This window comes from Eptesicus fuscus, chromosome 20 (genome assembly GCF_027574615.1).
Source record: "Eptesicus fuscus isolate TK198812 chromosome 20, DD_ASM_mEF_20220401, whole genome shotgun sequence".
NCBI lineage: Eukaryota > Metazoa > Chordata > Mammalia > Chiroptera > Vespertilionidae > Eptesicus > Eptesicus fuscus.
This window is the reverse complement of record NC_072492.1, coordinates 38038016-38051157: the sequence shown is the minus strand read 5'-3', so window position 1 is coordinate 38051157 and position 13142 is coordinate 38038016. Positions and strand designations below refer to the sequence as shown.

The following is a 13142-nucleotide window of genomic DNA, read 5'->3' as shown; positions in this document are numbered from 1 at the left end:
TTCCGGTCAAGGGCATGTACCTTGGTTGCGGGCACATCCCCAGTGGGGGGCGTGCAGGAGGCAGCTGATCGATGTTTCTCTCTCATCGATGTTTCTAACTCTCTATCCCTCTCCCTTCCTCTCTGTAAAAAATCAATAAAATATATTTTAAAAAATAATAATAAAATTTTATTCTTCAAGTGTAAGACTTAAGCACTTTTAACTTGTCTTTCCTCTCCTCAGGCATCTGTGAGCACCAGTGAAGAGCAGGCGAGGACTGTGGGCACGTAGATCAGTGCATTAGGGAGGGCGGAGGTCACGTCTGCTCCCCCATGATTCAAACAGGTAAGTCCTTTTTTAAATTTCAATTTACTTATTTTTAATTTTACAATTACAGTTTACTTTCAATATTATTGTGCATTGGGTTCAAGTGCACAGCATAGTGATTGGACAATCGTGTACTTTACAAAGTGTTCCCCCTAATATTTTCACAACCCAGCTGTCACCATACATCCTATCTAATAAAAGAGTAATATGCAAATTGACTATGACTCCAACACACAAGATGGCTGCCCCCACGTGGTCAAAGATGGCTGCCCCCTTGTTAACACAAGATGGCCAGCAGGGGAGGGCAGTTGGGAGGGACCAAGCCTGCAGGGGAAGGCAGTTAGGGGTGACCCGGCCTGCAGGGGAGCAGTTAGACATCAACAGGCTGGCAGGCAGAAGCAGTTAGGGGCACTCAGGGAGGGAGGCAGGTGAGCAGTTGGGAGCCAGCAGTCCTGGATTGTGAGAGGGATGTCGACTGCCCGTTAAGGCCCGATCCTACTGGGATCCTACCGGGATCGGGCCTAAACGGGCAGTCGGACATCCCTCAAGGGTCCCAGTTTGGAGAAGGTGCAGGATGTCCTGAGGGACACGCCCCCTGTGCATGAATTTCGTGCACCAGGCCTCTGGTAGTTATTATAATACTAGAGGCTTGATGCACCGGTAGGGTTTCTCAGCATGGCCTGCGGAAATTGGGCCCAAACCAGCATTCCAACACTGCCTGCTGCTCCTGTCTGCCACTCCTGCTCATCCCAGCCCCGCTGCGCCTGCCAGACTCTCTCCCAGTCAGTCCAATCTGGAGAGGCTTGCTCCACCTCAGTGGAGCTCCCAAGCCATGAGCCCTGCGTCTGGCACCCTTCCCGAGGACAGGGTCGGCGGAGGTCCTGGATATGATTGGGCCCTCCAGGCAGCCTTGGGCCACTCTTACTGGCAGAGGATCAGGAACTGTCCCCCCCTCCCCCACTCTCCCCCACTGGTGTTCATGCTGGTTGTCTGGAGCCACCTGGCAGCCGCTTTTATATTGTTTCTTCCTTACGGAGCTTCTAGGGAGGGGAAGTGGCCACGGTGCCCGAGGCTGACTTCGTGGAGGCCAGCAGTGCTGAGAGGATCTTGCTGGCGCCACTGGTCCTTCGGTGCCTGGCCATTCTCTGGAGATTGGACCTATAGGACTACTGAGGGGGGTGAGTGGCTGCTGCAGGACTGGTGGGCCCGGGGCTGAACGGTGCTCCAGCTGTGGGAGCGCACTGACCACCAGGGGGCAGCTCCTGCATAGAGTGTCTGCCCCCTGGTGGTCAGTCGCATCATAGCAACTGGTCATTTGATAGTTCAGTCACTTATGCCTTTTATATATCTAGACTGACTAGAGGCCCTGTGCACGAAAGGCACATGTAGGGTCCCTAGGCCTGGCCAGCTATCAGGTTCCCTGCCTCCTTGCCTCCTCCTTCCCTCAGCCTGCCCCCACCACTGCCCGCCTCAGGTCGCCTGCCATGTTACATGCCGCCCCTGGTGGTCAGTGCACGTCATTACGAGCGATCAAACTCCTGGTATCATGGTCGAACTCCCAAGGGGACACTTTGCATATTAGCCTTTTATATAGATAGATTATTGATTATTTTCTCTATGCTGTACTTTATATCCCTGTGGCTACTCTGTAACTACCAATGTGTACTTCTTAATCCCCTTACCTCTTTCACCCAATCCCCAACATCTCCAAATAGGTAAATCTTCACTTCTTTCCACTCAGGCCTGTCCAGGGAGGTATTTTTTAACACAAAAGTTTGATAAACCGTAAAATACTGAATATACCTTAACTTTTCACTGTTTGGCAACAATCATAATTTTATATGAGTTTTCACTTTTAAATCACATAATTTTAAAAACAACTTCAATTGTGTTTATGAAATGTTTACTTGTTTTTAGGGAATGCTTCAATAATCCTTTATGATGAGTCGGCATCCTCCAGAGAGGGAAGAGAGAGAAAAGCAATATCTCTGTTCCAGGTCTTTTCCAATACATTATTTTACTTAATCTTGAGAGCTTTACTGATGGGACCTCTATCTTACAGATGAGGAAACCGAGGAATGAATCAAATGCTTTCTTCTTTGCTCACCTTACCCTGATTCCTCGCTACCCTCCTTAGTCCCTTGGATTACACTGTGCATAGTGACACCAGGGCTGTCATACCTAACAGTGTCCCAATTTGCACTAATGATCGGTGTCCTCCTCCTCCTCCTCCTCCTCCAGGGAAAGCAGAGCCTGAGCACAGACAGGCTCAGGAGCAAAGCCTGCAATGGTGCTAGCTCCATGGCGCCATCTGCTGGCAGTCACCACTCAATGCATGACTCACATGGCAGAACTAGCTACACCTGTAAATGCAAAAGTGTAAATCTCACTATTGCATTTAATCTCCATAACATCTTTTGGCAAACATAATTACTTGTCTTGCAAACACTTAGAAACTGGGTCCCAAAGAGAGTATGTGCTCATCACACATCAGGCAGCGAATAAATGACAGGTCTCTTCACCTACAAAGCCTGAACACTTCCCAGCACACCATGCTGCCTCCCTCAGTGATGTAATTGCAAGGGCACATTATCCACATCGTTCTGTAGTTTCCTTCAAACCATTCAAACTATAAGGAAGATACCCCATCCAGCATCTTTGCATAGAGTGAGCACAAGGTGTGTCCTAGTGTGATAGCTGCTGGCCATACTTGGGCTCATTTTCATGGCCAACCGCCCACTGGGGACCACTTCTTCCTGCTCAGACCCATCTTTTCCTGTTCTCTGAGAGGCCCAATGGGAGCAAGTAAGCTCTGTCCTAATGAGGTTTCCTCCCACACCCCCTTCCTTTCCCCTAGCCAGGACTCACAGAGCCCTGTCCTGAGGCACCGAGACAGGAGGCCACTGGGGACAGCTATTCCTGGGGCTGTCGTCATTGCCCTGGTTCATGGGTGGACATGGCTGCTAGCTCCACAGAGACTGGGCAGCAGAATGAGTTTTTACGTTTTGTTTTTTAATATATTTTATTGATTTCAGAGAGGGAGAGAGTGGGAGAGAGAGAGAGAGAGAGAGAGAGAGAGAGAGAGAGAGAGAGAGAGATCATGATGAGAAAGATTCATCAATTCGCTGCCTCCTGCATGCACCACACTGGAGATCAAACCCACAACCCAGGCATATGCCCTGACCGGGAATTGAACTGTGACCTCCTGGTTCTTAGGTGCACCACTGAGCCACAGCTGGGCCAGAATGAGGTTTAAATTCACAAAGACCCAAATGAAACACTGGCCCCTCCTTTTCCTAGATCTCTGGTTTTGTGCCAACTCCCCCACCTCAGAGTCTCATTCAAAAAATGGGGATAATAAATGGGGGCGGGGGGGTGATAGTTCCTGCCTCACAGTGTTTTCTAAGGATTAAGTGAGATTGTGTAAAGCACTCAACCCAGTGCCTGGCACATTAAGTGCTCAGTAAATGGTAGCCAAGAAATAGGTGAGGTGTTGGTGTTAGATATGCATCTTCCCTCAGTTTCCTGGGTCGGTAGGGAGCATTGGCATCTGTGGAGGTGGCCTGGGGACAGGCAAACACCCTTTTGGCTTTAAGCTTTGCCACTTCTTGGCTGTGGGCCATTTGGTGACCTTGTGTCTTCTCTCTGTAAGGTCTGTAGTCTTTACTAAGCCTATTTGTAAGGCTGTAGATGCACATTTCCTACTGGCTCATAAGGACGCTTTTAAAATGTCCTAAACATTACGACACTCCTCAGATAGCACAAGTGCTCAGAAAACCAATGACTGTCATTGCCCGCGCTGCTCTGCGGTTGAACTCATGGGAGGGGGGATGAGCAAGAACAGTCTTAGGATCCACTCCTCCTCTCCCATGAAGCTGATTTCATTCATGTCGCCCTGAAGAAGGAAAGAAACAAAAACTGGAAAGGAGCAGATCAGACTCACCTCAGATACTGTTTGCTGTGGATCCGCCTCTGCTCCCAGATTACTTTAAGAAACTCCCCTTTCAAACAAGGAAACTCCCCTGGAGCAGAAACAGACGCTTCAGGAAGTCAGTGTTTGTGCAAAGCTGTAGCAGAGAGTACCTGTTCCTCTCCTCCTGAAAGCTAAGAAAAGCTCTGGAGTCACACAGGAGATGAGCCTTCACCACCAGCCTCTCCAGATCAGAGAGTAAGTGCATCCAGGGTTATAGCATCCTCTATCCAAGAGTTGGGAGCAGGAAACCTGGAGTCTGATCTCGTCCCATCAGTCTTGGGAGCCTTATACCTGAGCCTAACCCCAGGTGTCACAGCCTGGCTCACTGGGGGTGAGCTGGTGCCCACATTGGCCTAGTTTCCCAAAACCACAGGGATGCCAGGCTCAATACTGATCACCAGAATGGGTTTGATCTCCAGCCCCGGTGAGGGCGAGTGCCAGAGGCAACCAACCAATGTGTCTCTCTCACGTCACTGTTTCTCTCCCTCTCTCGGGGAAAAAATTGTTTTAATTAATTAATTAAGTTGTATTAAATACAACAGCATCAACATTTAATTTAAAAATAACCCGTTTGTGTTAATAATCTATTATTTGTCCCACCCACCCACAGTCCTTGGGATAGTCTTTGCCTTGCTGGCTCCTTGCAAGTGCTTACTGGTTAGCAGAACTGGAAACGGTTGCCTCTCAACGGTATAAGTGCATTCCAGTCCCCAAAGCAGCAGGTCTGACGTACAAGTTTTTGTCCATTTCTCAGATGAAGACTTATCTTCAGGGTCATCCTTCTCTCATAATTGCTCACCCCTTCCTGGAGTTCCCATCTTCAAAAGATGTTGTCTGGGGCTGGTGAACTGAGCAGCCAGTTAGGTGTTTGAATGATTTGCCAAGGATAGAAAATGACTCTTTGGAATATGAAATTCCAGGAACAAATGGAATTCTAGCAAATTTAGGAGTCCAAACACAGAAGCGGCTGCACCCTCAAGGTCTCACATGCTGGCCTGAAATAAAGGAAAAGAAGCTCAATGGCTGCATGTGTGAAGGGTAGGTGTTGTAGACTGAGGACATGTAGGGATTTCCAATGTCTAGATTCAGGCTTCTTCCTTAATGTGTTTTTTATTGTGTTAAAATACATATAACAAATTTACCATTTATTTATTTTTTTAAAAAATATATTTTTCTTGGTTTGAGAGAGGAAGGGAGAAGTAGAGAGAGAGAGAAACATCAATGATGAGAGACAATCACTGATTGGCTGCCTCCTGCACACCCCCTACTGGGAATCATGCCTGCAACCTGGGCCCATCATGTTCATTTTTAAGCCTATAGTTCAATGCTATTAAACTCATTCATATTGTTGTGTAGCCATCACCGCCACCCATCCCCATAACTCTTTTCGTCTTGTAAATCCGAAACTCTATACCTATTAAACAATAACTCCCCATACTCTCCTCCCCACCAGCTCCTGGCAACCACCTTTATACTTTCTGTCTCTATGATTTGACCTCTCTAAGTACTTCATATAAGTGGAACTACCTAGTATTTGTCTTTTTGTGACTGGCTTATTTTCATTAACATGATGTCCTTAAGGTTCACCTATGTTGTGGCATATTGGAGAATGGCCTTCCTTTTTAAGGCTAAATAATCTAACCTAATAATACCCAAACATGCAAATTGACCGCACCTTCGATACGCCCACAGCCAATCAGAGCGAACAAGATGGCGGTTAATTTGCATATGCGGGTGCTGAGCAGCCTGAGTCCTGTAAACGTCCTCTGGACCCAGGCTCCTCAGAGCCTGTAGGCCTGCGCTTAGGTCCTGAGCGGCCTGGGTCCCATAAACATCCTCCGGACCCAGGTGGGATCACTTAGGTCCTGAGCCGCGGGGGACCCCAGAACGCCCCCTGGCCACTGGGAGCCTTGGTGGGCGGGAACATTCCCGCGTTGCCATAGCAATGCGGGAATGTTCCCACCCCCAAACACGTGCAGCAGTCTGGGGTCTGGGAAACATTCTTCAGACCCAAGCCTCTCAGAGCCTGTAGGCCTGCGCTTAGGTCCTGAGCAGCCTGGGTCCCATAAACATCCTCCGGATTCAGGCGGATCGCTTAGGTCCTGAGCGGCGGGGGCCCCAGAACGCCTCCTGGCCACTGGGAGCCTTGGTGGGCGGGAACATTCCCGCCCCCAAACACTTGCAGCAGTCTGGGGTCTGGGACCTAAAGCTGCTCAGAGCCTGTAGGCTGGCGCTTAGGTCCTGAGTGGCAGGGGCCCCAGAACGGCCCCCTGGCCACTGGGAGCCTTGGCGGGGCGGGAACATTCCCGTGTCGCTATGTTCCCGCCCCCAAACACTTGCAGCAGTCTGGGGTCTGGGAAACATCCTTCAGACCCAAGCCTCTCAGATCCTGTAGGCCTGCGCTTAGGTCCTGAGCAGCCTGGGTCCCATAAACATCCTCGGGACCCAGGCCGATCAGAGCCTGTAGGCCTGCACTTAGGTCCTGAGGGGCAGGGTCCCAGAATGCCCCCTGGCCACTTGGAGCCTAAGGGTGCAGGCGCCAAGGGGCTGGGTCCCGCAAACATCCTCAGGACCCAGGCCAGTCCAAGCCTGTAGGCCCCTTGCTTAGGTCCTGCGTGGCAGGGTTCCCAGAACACCCCCTGGCCACTTTGAGCCTATAGGTGCAGGAGCCAAGGGGCTGGGGGCGGGGCGGGGTGGAAACATCCCCTGTCACCATAGTGCCCCCAGCCGCTTGGGAATGCTCCAGCACCAAGAGGCAGTTTGGTTCCACGCCCCCAGCCTGGCGCACATGATGGGGGGCTGGCTGCTAGCCTCTGGGGTGTGTGGAGACCCTTGGGGGCCACCACTGCGTGTGGCCCAGGGATCCCTGCATGCCCCCCAGCCTGGCGCCCATGGTCAGGGCTCATACAGGAGGCAACCAATCAAAGTGTCCCTCTCACATTGATGTTTCTCTCTGTCTCTCCCTCCCTAAAGAAAGTTGTCATTGTTTCTTGGTGAAGGGACTGGAGTCCGTGTTGATGAAAACACCTTCGTGGCTGTGGTGACTGGTAGTGGCTGCAGCAGTGGGGTGATGGGGCTGGTGCCTTCCCCTGATCAGCCCGGTTGCCTCCCACAAAGGAGAGTGGGGAGCGGGCCTAAGCCATCAGCAGGACATCCCCTGAGGGCACCCAGTATGTGAGAGGGGGCAGGTTGGGCTGAGGGCCCCCCCAACCCCAGTGCACGAATATCGTGCACTGGGCCCCTAGTATTCCCTTATATTTATACTAGAGTTCCCGTTGCAGGAAGATTCCTGCAATAGGGCTTCCTGCTTTCAGTCCCTTCTCCCCGCCCTGCCTGCTTCCCTTTCTTCTCCTCCGCCCCGCTTGCTTGCTTCTCCACAGTTTCGCTCCCTTCTACAGGCTTGGCTTCTTTCTACATTGTCTTGATATGCAAATTATCCATCTTGGTTGGATTGATTTGCATACTCACTCTGATTGGCTGGTGGGTGTGGCTTGGGTGTAGCAAAGGTGCAGTCAATTTGCATATTACTCTTTTATTATGTAGGATACTACATGTTGCTTATCCATTTATTGGTCAATGGACACTTAGGTTGTTTCCATGTTTAGCTTATGAATAATGCTGCTATAAACATGAGTGGACAAATAGCTCTTTGAGATCCTGCTTCCAAATCTTTGGGGTATATACCCAGAAGTGGAATTGCTGGATTATGTGGTAATTCTATATTTAATTTTTTGTGGAACCTCTCTATTGTTCCTCACTTAATTTTTTTATATATGTCTGATGATTGGTGCAGACACCTGGCTATTATCAAGTAGTAATATGTCATGAGAACTTGCTAGATTTCCATTGTTGTGAATGTCACTAGAAATCAACTACTTATGGAGACATTTTGTTTAGCTCCTCACAGAAATAAAGGTTTTATCAGGTAAGTGAAGTGTTCCTCACTTCCATGTACATGAAAACATTTGACGAGCTTTTCTGAACGTCACCATTGGCAGTTCCCCATTGGTGGGTCTGAGATGGGGTCGAAGTATTTGCAAAACATGGACTTCCTTCAAGCCTCAGTCCCTTCATCTGTGACCTGTGGTTGCCAATGGAAGCCACCCCAAGCTTATGAGGCTTGGGTGAGATGACAGGTGTGAAGTACAGACCCAGGAGCTGATGTATAATCGCAGGCTTAATGAAGGTCAAGTATCGTTGTTATTGAAGGGAAGCCTCCTTTGTAACCTTGCAGCTCCCATTCTTGAAATGCAGACTTCAGCGAAACCATTATAGGCCATAACTACCCTTGCTTCATACTGGAAACTCCAAGTGCTAGAGTAGCAAATACCAGACTATATTTTCATATGTAATTTCCACTCATTAGTTGTTTTTTTTTCGTAACTCTCATGGGAGTTCTTTGCCCTGCATTCCCAACTGGGTTACATCCCAAGGGGAATGTGGGAATATACAGCTTGAAATATTGCCTCAAAAATTTAACTTGGGAAAACAAGATTGCAAATGCATCAGGTCAGTGTGTGGGAAATCACTGCAGGAGGAAGTGTAAATGGGTGCAGCCTTTATTATGGAGGACAATTTGGCAATTATCTTCCAACTCTACAGTTAACATATCCTTTGTGTTTCCATGTTTAGGCATCTACTCAGGGGGAAATACTGACATATATAAACAAAGAAGCATATACAAAGTATATTATGCATATAACAGCAAATTGCTAATGATACAGAAACCACCTAAATGTTCAGCAATTAAAATATGCTTAAATAAATTATGAATCATTCATATAATAGAATATTAGATAGCGGTTGTTTTAAAAGGGGGGATACTAACATGGAAATCTCTCCAAGATATAATGTTAAGCTGAGCCAGCATGGTTCAGTGGTTGAGCATCGACCTATGAACCAGGAGGTCCTGGTTTGATTCCCAGTCAGGACACATGCCCAGGTTGCGGGCTCAATCCCCAGTAGGGGGTGTGCAGGAGGCAGCTGATTCATGATTCTCTCTCATCATTGATGTATCTGTCTATTTCTCCCTCTCCCTTCCTCAGTCAATAAAAAATATATTTAAAAAAGACCCAATGTTAAGTGAATAAAGCAAAACAATACTGTACAATATAACTTCATTTCTGCAGCAAAGATACATATTTCTGTGTATAAAGTATAGGAAAGGACTTAGAAAAATACATACCGAACACATGAGAAAAAAATGTATAAAGATTTTGTTAATTAAATGATAGTAGTCCTGTCTAAGTCACTTTTAGAGATGGATTAGGGAGTCTTCCCCTTGCCCACAGTGCTCTGGAAGGTTCTTCTGCAAGTTCTTTGGGGCTGTCCACCTTGGTCCCACTCACTCACCAAGGCCATACTACTCAGCAGTCTGGCACTTGGCCAGACACCGCAGATTTGCATTTGGGCTTGCTCTTTGTTGTGCTCTGTGCTCCTTGGGCAATGGATCTCCGCCCTGTACTGTGCTGCCATGTACTCTGGCCCCTCCTTCAGACTGAGGGGTCCTCGGTGCTGTACCCTTTGAGCATCCAAAGAGTCTGAGATGCTGGGTGTGAGCTAACTAGCTGGCATGGCCGGTGTGAGCCCTCCTCTCTTGGCTCGCTTGGTGTTCCTGTGCTCTTAGAGTACCCTATCCAGGCCTCCCCATAGGTGCTCATGAGGTGCTTGTCCCAGATCTGACCACCAAGGACAAAGCAGGCTTCTCTTCATTCCTATAGTCACTGGAGTTTTACCTCTATACCCCCTTCTCTGAAATTCTGTAATTGGGATAAGAAAGAGGGTGGGCTTCTTACTCAGGCCCCTGTGCAACTGTCAACAGTGTTTTCCTGTAGTTCAGCTCATTGTAGCTCACCCACACAGGCCTCTCTCTAGGGACCTCTCAGTATGGAGCAGGGTAGGCTCAGAGACCGCCAGCCATCAAGAGTGGACCCTGTCTCTCAGTCCCCAAGGGCCCTGCCAGCTTGTGATCTTTGAACATCCATCTCCTCACATGAGCGATCTTACTACCCACCTTTGTGATTAGGGGTGGTCCTCATTCCACCCCTACTTAGGGATCTCAGCCCTGGGATGGCTCCAAAGCACAACCCGCTCACCACCTCTCCCAGAAGCACATTGAATCCTCCTGGAACGGGACCTCCAAGAGGCACCAGATGGAATAACACCTAGCTTTGTAGTTTAAGTTCTTACTCTGCAATTCTAAGTTATACACAGAAAATTCTTTTCTTTGGCCACTTTTTCTAATGACACCAGGGAAACCAGGGCCAAGTTGTGAAGTAGCAATGAACTCTCCTGTTTGGATTTGCATCTACATGAAAACTTAACCTAGTTAGAGAGACATCAGTTATGAAATAGATCATGTTGTACATTTCCTGTTCTACTGCCCCACCCCACACTCCTCTCTGGTGACACTGAGGGTATAAATTGGGGCTGGGCTCAGGGTGTGCATTCACATCAAAGGCCAACATGAAGACAGGCACAGTCTTTGTTCTGGTGGCTTTCATCATCTTGGGGATGGACATGGCCTTCGCTCGGAGACGTCCTCATGGAGGTAAGGGTGCTGAGGGGGCCCTACCTGAGAGCAGAGGAGGCTCAGAGCCCAGCTTCCTACCTGGGATGGTGTGGCACAGAAACAGGCTGCAGAGTGGAGATTTGGCATTGATCAGACCCATTTCTTTAACCTTCAGGAGTGATCACCCTGCGTTTCCCATTCTTCTTCTTCTTTTTTTAATCCTCACCTGAGGATATACTTATTGATTTGAGAGAGAGAAAGACAGAGAGAGAGAGAGAGAGAGAGAGAGAGAGAGAGAGAGAGAGAGAGAGAGAGAGAGAGAAGGTGAGAGAGAATATCCATTGGTTGCCTACCATAGGTGCCCCGAGAGGGGATTGAACCTACAAACTTTCAGTATATGGGGCGATGCTCTAACCAACTGAGCCACACCAGCCAAGGCCCCATTCTTCTTATCTGATCAGGTTGGGCCTTATTAAAAGTTGGGGCTCTCTCTAGATGTGCCTTGGATGTAGGGCTCCAACAGGGAGTAGCCCAGGGATGAACATGGGGTATGTGTGAGGTGGGAAGACGGATGTCTGGGATCAGAGATTTCTCTAATATCTTCTAAGGTGGAAAGAAGAGGCTTATGACAGAGAAGATTTCTTGCCTGCGAGACTGGGCAGCCTTTGCAGCAAGGAGAACATTCTCCTAAGGGCCTGACAGTGAAAGTGGGGGCTTCGGTGTGAGGGTGGAGCTGCCAAGGCTGAGGGAGGGGTCCAGGAGTACAAAGGAAGAATGAAAGAGGTGGGAGTCCTGCCAGCAGTGAGCTGGTCAACCTCTAACAGCAGTTTTCATACCTGGTTAGTGACTATTCCTGACTCCACAAACACCATTGTATGTTTCAGGGGGAAAGAGACCTGGACTCTGCCCCAAGGTGCCCAAAGAAAGCGGTGGGATTTGTGCTGAAATGTGCTCAGGAGATGACTCATGTCCCAGGGGAATGAAATGTTGCAGCACTGGATGTGGCCATGTATGCCTACGTGCTATCCATGTGGTGAGTCTAAATCAATCAAGAACTGACAAGCGTGTTAACTACTCCCCAGTGTACTTTCCTGGGCAGATGATGTTCACATGTCCACTGCACACAGAAGTCTGGTAACTCCTAGAGAAAGAGGCTGGAAGTGAATGACAGAAGGACACCTGGCTGCATTATCTAAGACCCTCTCCTCGAAGAGAAGCCCTATCCCTGTCTCTGTCCCTGGGGGGCTCTCAGTTGAGACATGTAACCATGATCCTCACAGGTCATTACTGATATAGGATTTGTCACCCTCCTTGCCCTTCCCCACCAAGGGGGCTTAACTCTTTCAGAAAATGGGTAATCCTGGGAGGCAGAGGGAAAAGAAAGACAACCTCAATTATGGAGTATCTCCTGTGTCAGTCAGGCATTGTGCTGAATTTGGGATAAAAAGATAAACGCAGCTAGCTCAGGGACAGAACTATGTAAATAATTACAACCCAGGGTGACCACAGCTTTGTACCAATTTCTACTAAGGTCTGTGGAAGCACAGGGAAGAGTTGTTGGTTTTGCCTGGGTGGGTGGATCAGTGGGGGTTGGGAAGGTTGTCAGAGAGTAGAGAACATTTAAGGGAAAGCTTAAAGGAGGCATAAAGTTTGCCACAGTCAGGAAGGGCAGTACAGATGATGGGGAAATGTGGGCCCTGTGCTGGAGATGGGAAAGTAATTGAGTTTGTGCTCAGTAGAAAATGCAACATCTCAGTAGAGGATCAGCAAGCCAGAGTCCAGAAAGGAATGAGCTGCCTGCCAAAGAGTTTGGTAGACTGCTGGGGGATTCTGAGCAGAGGAAATGTCATGACCAAATATATATTTTTAAAGGATGATGTTGATGACTATGTTGATGACCCTGTGGAAGAAGAATGGGGGGTGTAATCCAGCCTGGAGACCAGCCCCAGAAGATTTCTCATTGAATGCACGAATCCAATGCTTGGCATAACGTTTTCCACACACCATTCCTGGCAAGTGTCTATCCCTTAACTTGCAGTCCCAGAAGATGAAGATCTAAAGTGATGGAGTGGCCAATTCTAAAGAGTTTGTGTACAAAATAAATCTTATCTATGGCATTATTGAGACTGTGTCATTCTTCCCCTTTATACATTCTTTCTAGTGGACCCTCTGTGGATGAACAGAACGGACTATGTGCCCTGTACCAAGTCCATGAATACAGGCCCTCAGGATAGATGAGAGGCAAGGTGTGCCAGCTGGTTTCTTTATTCCTTCCATGTCCATGTCTCTAAACAGGGCAAAGGACATGACAATATTTTCTCAAGCATTCTGTGAATATGATTTTGGTCAAGA

The 13142-nt window shown here is 48.5% G+C and overlaps 1 long non-coding RNA gene across 1 annotated transcript; it reads left to right on the top strand.

Moving 5' to 3' along the window:
* The first annotated feature begins 10705 nt into the window (after nt 1-10705).
* On the top strand, nt 10706-12910 carry LOC129147423 (uncharacterized). The gene is made up of 3 exons (XR_008554778.1): nt 10706-10829; nt 11675-11823; nt 12663-12910. It is a non-coding gene; the product is annotated as an uncharacterized LOC129147423 (long non-coding RNA).
* Nucleotides 12911-13142: the final 232 nt, after the last annotated feature.